Below are 8,647 nucleotides of genomic sequence, written 5' to 3' on the forward strand. Positions count from 1 at the left end.
CAACAACCAATGAAGAAATATGTTCTCATTTTAGTATCCGTGCTGTCTTTTTACTCCCAATTAACACCGGGATCGCTGATATTTGTTTCAAGAATTTGAATAACTTCGAAATGAGGTAAAAAGTGTAACCACTAGATTTTTTCATAAGACAATCTTTTATTATGTAACAAATAATTAAATCTGCGATTATAAAATTATAAAATTTTCAAATTATAAGAATTGATTCATACATTTATAAGATTCAAATTTTCACATTGATTCATATATCTATAAAATTCAACCATCTGATAATAGAATAACCCTTATTCTTAACCTTTGACACCCATCTGCGATTCAGAAGTTGCAATTATTGTTTTATAGCTTCAGTTTCTTTATCAGCGCAACCATATTCTCCTTCTTATCAGCTAAATCAAATTCATTAAAATTAAGAAAATCGGAATGACTTATGATTTTCGTTCTCAATATGTAGTTCACTCCAACATCTCATGAACTTGTCACCTTATCTAGGTACTTTACGTTTCCGCAGAAACTCATTATTGGGTTGGCTTGTGGTTTCTTGAAATTTTTAAGTAAATGTATCACCATTCGACACTAGGCATTAGCTTTCACGATATTGTTGTTTAGCCAATTGAAAGGCCTTTTCCCTTTCTTATCACATGAGATGAGACCTCTAAAACAGATGATCAATTCAATTTTGATATATATTTTCAAATAATAATTTTGATGACACAATGGTCTTTTCCTTTCTTATTACATGCAATATTATCAATGACCTGATTTCCTAAATTTCCCAAACATCTCGGTTGGAAGTATATTTCTTAGATACATTAAATTCTGGTTTTAAGAAATTTAACAAAACCAAGACGAAATGCAAGATTCAGCGCAATAAATTAGTATTTAAGTTTATCTTCACTTGTTTTCCTTGAAGAATAAACATTTAATATGGACACATGATCACGATATTTACATCTAGATTCCGAACTTCAAAAAAGAGTATAGAAAATACATAACTGAATGACCCTGCCTGAAGCAACCAAATTATAAAATAACGGCAAAATTTTTGAGACCATTTTATACATCATTTTGAAGTATAAAATGACGGCATTCTCTGTAGTATACTCCAGCATCTCAGAAAATCAAGTTATAACCGTGCCTGACCTGAGTTTGTATGGAGTTCTAAGAGCGTACATTACCCCATAGACACTAGCTTTTAATTTATACTCTTGTCAAACTTCAAACAACAAAATTCACTTCCATATCATGACAGCATTTCAATCTTGTTTACCCATTCACATGAGACAAACAAAAATACCATGACACAATAACCCATAAAGAAAATTACTTCAACTTTGAGCACTTCAAATCATATTTCTCATATTTGCATCTGGCCATCTAGAAAGATCTCTTTCTTATGAAGATGAAAGCTGACTTCTGTTTTAACATACGTACAAGCCCTAAAAAGCTGAACATAAATATCATGCAAAAGGCTCTTTAGCATGGACATTTTTGTATGAGCGTGGAGTAATGCTGGAAAAACTAAGATTTGTGTGGGACTTTACATTTTTGGAGAACAATAGTTGACTGTTGTACTCAAACATTTTGCTATCGATCCTCTGGCACTGTTTAGTATACAGCGGTGCCAACCGAAGTACTACCTTTGTATACCACAGTAAAATATGTACACAAAAAAAAGACATGTATATGGTTTTCAGGTTCCCGAAGGAGTTGCCAAATTGATCAACCCTTTAGTTGATAAATTGGTTAATGAATCTGCGATAACTTTGGCACTTGATTTCATATAACCACCTGTAAACAAACACACGTTTTAGTTTGATAAAAACAAGAAGGGAGATCAAACAAAAATCTCTTAGGGAAATATGAGGTTTTTTAAAGGTAACAACCTCCATATCCTATGCAGGTCATTATTTGTATGCGCTCGGACGACAATGGATGTGAAGGGCACGATTTAGACAATCTCGCCCATCCATTTGATTATCAACATGAATAGCGGGCCAAGTAAGTTTGACATGGAACGTAGTATCACTACAACTTCCATGGTCAGCCAATGTGGTCCATAAAACACCTCATTATATGATAGAGAGGAGCAGGACCATATTCTTAGGGACATAAAAGTTAATTCCATAAGCTGCAAATGATGATATAACTCCACTAGGCTGCATGCTTTTGCCTCAGGAACTGACGAGAAACATACCTGATGTAAGCATAACAAGAGGAATGTTCTTTTCCTTGGCAAATCTGAACACCTTCTCATCTCTAGTGGCTACTCCATCAGGGCTCACGTGAAAGTTGAATAATGATCATACTGATGAAACACGTCACAAGATCAAACAAAAGCTGTATTTCTTGTTCAATCTGGTTTAGTATTTGCTACTTTAAGAAAGTTAGAAATCAGAGGGTATCAAGTTTCACATCGGGCAGCTGAATAATTTATTGTCAGAAAAGAGAATCCTGGAGAATGCACATAGCAAGATAAGTAGTACTTTAGAAGTAGAGTCAAGCAGACAAAATTACCTTCAACTGTCCCAGAGGGTCTCCATCGAGGATATCAGTGCCAGCATTGTACACAACCAATTCCGGATCAAAACTATTCCCAGCAACCTGGAATTTACATAAAGTCTCAGTTTCTGTTATGACATCTGCACTACTAGAAGGAAAACTCCAGCATATTCCATTTCAGATACGGACGTATTTACATCAGTCATTTGTCGATCAACTAAAAGACAATGGAGACAAGTCATTGTTGATTGGTTCATCTTTATCCAACATTAAGCAATTTTTTGACCTTTATTAGGGCAGTAGCATGTTCGAAAAGAACACGTTGAATACATCAAATCCAACCTTTTTCCGAGTAGAAAAGGGCTTAAATCTTCGACAAAGAAGACTAAACGATTATGTCAAGCCTCAAAATCCATAATTGAAAGGCAAATATTTTATTGAATTTTTTCTGCATATGGCCATGCGCTGATTAATAAGAAGTATAGTGATAATGATTCCGCAACATCCCTACCTCGAGTGCTTTATCTAATTGTTCCAAATACACTTCTGTCGGAGTCCCACTCTATGAGCATCAAGAATGAAATAACTTTTATAGTGACGAATAGAGTAAGAAAATACTTTTTAATAAAAGAGACGGTGTATCTGGAAGTAGCAGTAATATACCTGTACTTAGACACTTTGATCAATGTAAGTTCTTGCCGTGTAGTCCTAAGATACCAACAATAACATATATATCAGCAATTGAAGGAGTAATCAGGAGGTAGCACAATAACATGATTTAAGAAAACTGGCTTGACTATAGTTCTGAAAGGAAGAATACAATATACATAATTTAATTTCAAGAATATGTAATGATGGTTTAATGAGGAATGCCTTAAGAAAGGATAAATATCGGGATTGTACATGTCCAGAATATAAACTGTACCTGTAGGTATCACATTATCAGCAAAATTTCATGAACAGAGCAGCCACTAATGACTAATGTCTTTAAGAGTAAAGTTAAAAGAAATATCCTACTATCGTTCCCGAAGTCCATTTCATGTCCATTCCCCTGATGCGCACCAAGATCAATAATCATCACCCTGCACACATTTGCAGACAAATAATATTTTTTGAGGAAGCAATTGGTAGATATTGACTCAGACTGTGTGCGTATATAAGGAATACAGTTTCTAGTTTCAGTATTTGTTTTGCTTAGATGTTGGTTTTGGGTGTTTTTTTTCAATTTTTACTTAGAAATTGAATCTATTACTTTCTTTGGTTTGATGATGGTGGGTGTTAGTGCTAGTCCATGGATCTATTTTCACTGAATCAAATCGGGATGGTGGGTGTTTGTGCAGCACAAATTGTGCTAGTCCATGGATTTATTTTCACTGAATCAAATCGGGATGGTGGGTGTTTGTGCTAATCCATGGGTGTTTCTTTTCGTTTCAGTGCAAATTTAATAGAAAATTTGATAAGATAATCATGAAACTACCGATCTGGAGCTGTGAAACAAATCAATGGTGGATTTTTGATTTATGTATGGATTAGCAAAGTTACGAGATCTGGGATTTCACTTTTTAATGTCTTTTTTCTTCTCTGTTCATTGTTACTTGGCCGTAAGGGCTGATTATAACAATCATATGTTTCCTTAAAAAGAAAGGTAACAAGAGAGTTGTTGAGGACAATGTTGAGAAACAAATGGTGGCTGGTGGTGTTTTACTCCATGGATCTTTATCTCCTAGCTACTTCGGAAGAGACTTTAATGGTGCAAGTGTAGAGAAGGTATTCCTACTGCTGTTTTGAAGATCAAAACGGCAATTGGCAACGGAATCAAGTGGTGATTCCAGTAGGTGCCGCCGGGACGGCGGTTTGTGGCAGTCACTGCCACCAAGTGATTGTGCTCTTTTTGGGGTTAGGGTTTTACGATCTGGAATGTTTTTTTTGGGTTAGGGTTTTACAATATGGAATGGTTTTACATCGGGTTATTTTGGGTTGGCGTTTGGGCTTTTCTGCTCAACGGTTTTAGTATCCGGGAACCTAAAAATTTTGGTAAGGTTATACGGGGACATAGGCTATTTACAACTAGTATGTAATAGCATTGTCATATGGTTTTAGTTAGCATTTTGTTTTAAGGGTTTCTTGATTCTTAATAAAATCTGCTCTTCTAATCAAAATAAATAAATAAATACAGTTTCTAGAAAGAATAAGACTTGAGGCTGCAATTTATAAGATAGTGGCCACTAGTTGAACTTTTTCGAAACTGGGAACCGAGAAACTGAAAATTACCTTGAAATATCCAACCGAGTAAATGGATATCTGCGTAGACACAGGATCCACCTCCTTTATCTGCAGAGCAATGGTGGAATCGTCTACCAACATTAATTGCCCATACTCGCTCTTTTGCGAGCTTTGCTGATAAAATAGTTCCCCCTTCGTGTTGCAACATATGATATGATCAGTATCTTCGACAAGACATGGAATACTTTAAAACATTGGGGTTTCACCTGTTTGCCAAATGGGTAGAGAACTTTTTGCTGGATAAGACAATTTGGTAGTAAAGCAGCAGGTGGGACCTAATGAAACACCAAAGTAGTTAATTTCTGAGTCCATATTACAGCTTCAGATAATATTTAGTTTCACATACCATGATTATGGTAGAAACCTTCGAACCGTTTTTCAAACTGGCCAAATATGATTCTGTATGTACCTGTGAACGAGTATTTGAAGTAAGCTATTCTCTTTAGGACGACACAGCACTCATTACGATAAAGCCGATTTATACATTTACCTATATTTCTATTTTCAAACCAAAATTTGTTCCGTTTTCACTGTAAATTAGTAATAAAAATCAAAGATAGTGTAGAACCTGTTAAGAAGAATGCAATACGGAGATTGCAGGTGATACGAGGAGATGAAAGAGATACGAATAGGATGAAATCAAAGATTAAGAATAAGAGAATTGATAGAATTGATAAAGATAATAATCTTGATTGATAATAATAATAATGAGGTGTGTCCTCTAAACAAGAAGGCTTAGCTTTTATATAGGTTCTACAAGAACCGACTATAAGAAAGAAAAGGAATTTAATCTAAACTAGGAAAGCAAAGGACTTGCAAAGCAAAGCAAGTAAACTAAGTAAGGTTGATGTAGTCGTTATGGGAGCAACTTGGCAAAGTTGAGTCGTTATTGTGGGAGTAACTGGACATAGTTGATACCGTCTTGAAGCATTGGATGTCCCATATCAGTCTCCCCTTATTGAATGAAACTCGTCCTCGAGTTAGCTAATAAAAGATAAACCTCATTCTCTCCATATATTGCTCTACACTTCGAGCTGTCATCAAAGAATACGATTTGTTTTTCCTTCATGAAAAATGTAGATGTTACGTTTACCAGCTTACCACGATCAAACACAAAACTTGTAGCTCCAAGGATCATAAACCGAAACATCCAAAAAATGTGTCTCAAAGCATGATAGTAGTTGTGCTTAATTCTCTTAGGATCAAAGACAAAAGTTATGTCACTAGTATTGTAATAAGAAACATGCCAGCAACGATTTCCACGAGTATGTCTTCCAACTTCTGGTCTACTCCTTTAAACGCATAATCAATTGACTTGTTCATTTTCTGAACCAAAAATACTTCTTAGGCTACAATATCAACATTTCTGTTTTGAAATTGTATCCACCAACCAAGTCTTCTGTTTTCAACATAATGCCTAGCATCAATTATGTGATCCAGTAAAGTCGCAACATTAAACGACGAAAAGAACGTGGTTATAGTGTCAACCACGTCTGTAGTGATTACTAACTTCCTTTCTTCTCTTTCCATTTGGTTGACCCAATGCATTCCTTTGTCTAGAAGACTATCCAGTGTATATCATCTATTCGTGTAAATTTTCCACGATCAAAGACCATAGCATGACCTCCCAGCATTTCTGCATAACTTTGGTTAACTCTTGTTGTAGCTACGCACGATCCATTATTTTCTGACCAAAATTGGTGTACAAGGTAGTATATAATTGCCTTTGTTGAGCTCTGTTCAGATGAGTTGCATAATTCGTTGAAGTTTAAATTTCTTTTACCTCTCTCGAAGTAATTACCAAAGTTAACGAAAGATGCCCAATCGAACATAATTCGTCCTTACGGAGGAATGTAACTTAAAGTAAAGTCAGGTAGGAAATTAATATTTCTCACCATTTTGTTTTGAGCATCAGATAATTTACCAAAAAGTACTTTAACTCCATTAGTCCCAGCATTAACGTTTGAAAACTCTTGATTCTGGGCACCACTATTGGAGAAAAGATATTCTTGTTACTTATATTTCCTTAGTCTACTAGATTTCCCAATTTACTAGGTCTTTCCTAAACTTAGTCTTACGTAAATATAGTTATTTCCTAGAATATCTCTATTGGTTGTAACCTATTTTGTTGTAAACTTCACTATATATATCAATGAGAATAAACAAAATATTCATTGTTGAAAAACCATAAATACTGTTTCCAAACTTTGATTTCTTCATGGTATCTTCATGCTAGGTTTCTCTTTAGGTCCTCTTCTTCGCCTAAATATCCTTGCAAATCGAGTTTCTTTCATCGTCAACAGCAAACAAAAAAAAAAAAAAAAAAAAAAAAAAAAAAAGCAACAACAACGATTTCCTCCATCGTCAAGCAATAGGGTCGTTGCTCTCTCAGTCCAACACCAGCGACGCCTCTTCACCATTCAAGCATCAGTGACGCTTCTCTATTCTCAGGCATCAACGACGTTTCCTACATCAGTTGACAGCATCCATGGGAGACATTCCTGATCACTCTGTTGACACCAGCAACAATAACAAAGGTTCTTCTGATACTAATCCTCACCTTCATCCTTCTAGTCCTTATTATGTTCATCCAGCAGACAATCCTACCACTATTCTTTATCAACCCGTTCTCACAAGTGAAAACTATGCCACTTGGGTTCGTGGTTTTCGTAAGGCCTTAAGTGCCAAGGCCAAACTTGGCTACATCGATGGCACAGTTGTTAAGCCAGAAATTTCAGCCGATATACCGTACTGGCAACGCTGCGATGATCTTGTCGGCAGTTGGGTTTGCAATTCTTGTGAACCCGCAATTGGCCGTAGTGTGATGTCTTTCGAAACTGCTCATGAGATGTGGATGGATTTGAAGAGCCGTTTTGCTAAATCCAATGCAACAAAGTTATATGCAATCAAACAGTCCATTTCAACCTTGAAACAAGAACACCAGACTGTTGCTCAATATTACACACAACTCAAAACTCTTTGGGATCAATTGGATTCTTTTCGGCCTCCCACTGCTTGCATCTGTAATGCTGGTAAGTCCATCCTTGAACACCATAACCAAGATCGAGCTATGGAGTTTTTACAGGGTCTTCAGGAGCGCTTCTCTGCCTTGCGCAGTCAACTTCTGGTCATCGAACCATTGCCGTCAGCAGAGAAACTTTACAATCTCGTCAGGCAAGAGGAAGAGCAACAAGGCCTCAACTCTGCTGCTGTTCCTTTTCTTGACTCTGCGGCTTTGTCTGCTGCTCGCACAGACAATAGAAGCTACCGCAATCCGTCCCAGTTTCGCCCTGTCCACAGCCAATCCAACGGCAACAAACGTCCACGACCTTTTTGCGATCATTGTAATCGGCATGGCCATACACGTCCGGTGTGCTGGAAGCTTCATGGTTACCCTACCAACGGCGGAAACGAGCCCTCCAAAGCCGCTGCTGTTGCTGCCAATCACGCCTTAGCTGCTGTCGCTTCTCCTGGACAGCACTGCAACGCGTCTGCCATGCTCCCAGCTGCGCCTGTCACGTTCCCAGCAGCCCCTGCAATCACTGCCGAACAGTACCAGCAACTGCTCAACCTGCTGGCTCCACCACACAGCGCTGATGTCCCTTCTCCAGCAGCCAACTTCGCTGGTAAGTCTCCTATCAAACGTCCCTCATTATTTGCTGCTCACACCTGTTTGTGCACCTCTGGTACCGATTTTTTGTGCCTCTCTGCTCATTTGTGCAACGCTGATTTTTCCCTTATGCGTACAACTCCAATTTGCAATTCTGTCTCAATATTGTCGTCTTTTCCCTCTTTGCCAAAAATATTGGCTTGTTCTCTATCTACTTGGATTGTCGATAGTGGTGCT

The 8,647-nt window shown here is 37.2% G+C and overlaps 1 pseudogene; it reads right to left on the reverse strand.

Moving 5' to 3' along the window:
* Window positions 1-1,695: 1,695 nt before the first annotated feature.
* LOC113294014 lies at window positions 1,696-6,745 on the reverse strand (annotated as a pseudogene).
* Between the last annotated feature and the right edge of the window lie 1,902 nt (window positions 6,746-8,647).

This window comes from Papaver somniferum, chromosome 7 (assembly GCF_003573695.1).
Source record: "Papaver somniferum cultivar HN1 chromosome 7, ASM357369v1, whole genome shotgun sequence".
Lineage (NCBI taxonomy): Eukaryota > Viridiplantae > Streptophyta > Magnoliopsida > Ranunculales > Papaveraceae > Papaver > Papaver somniferum.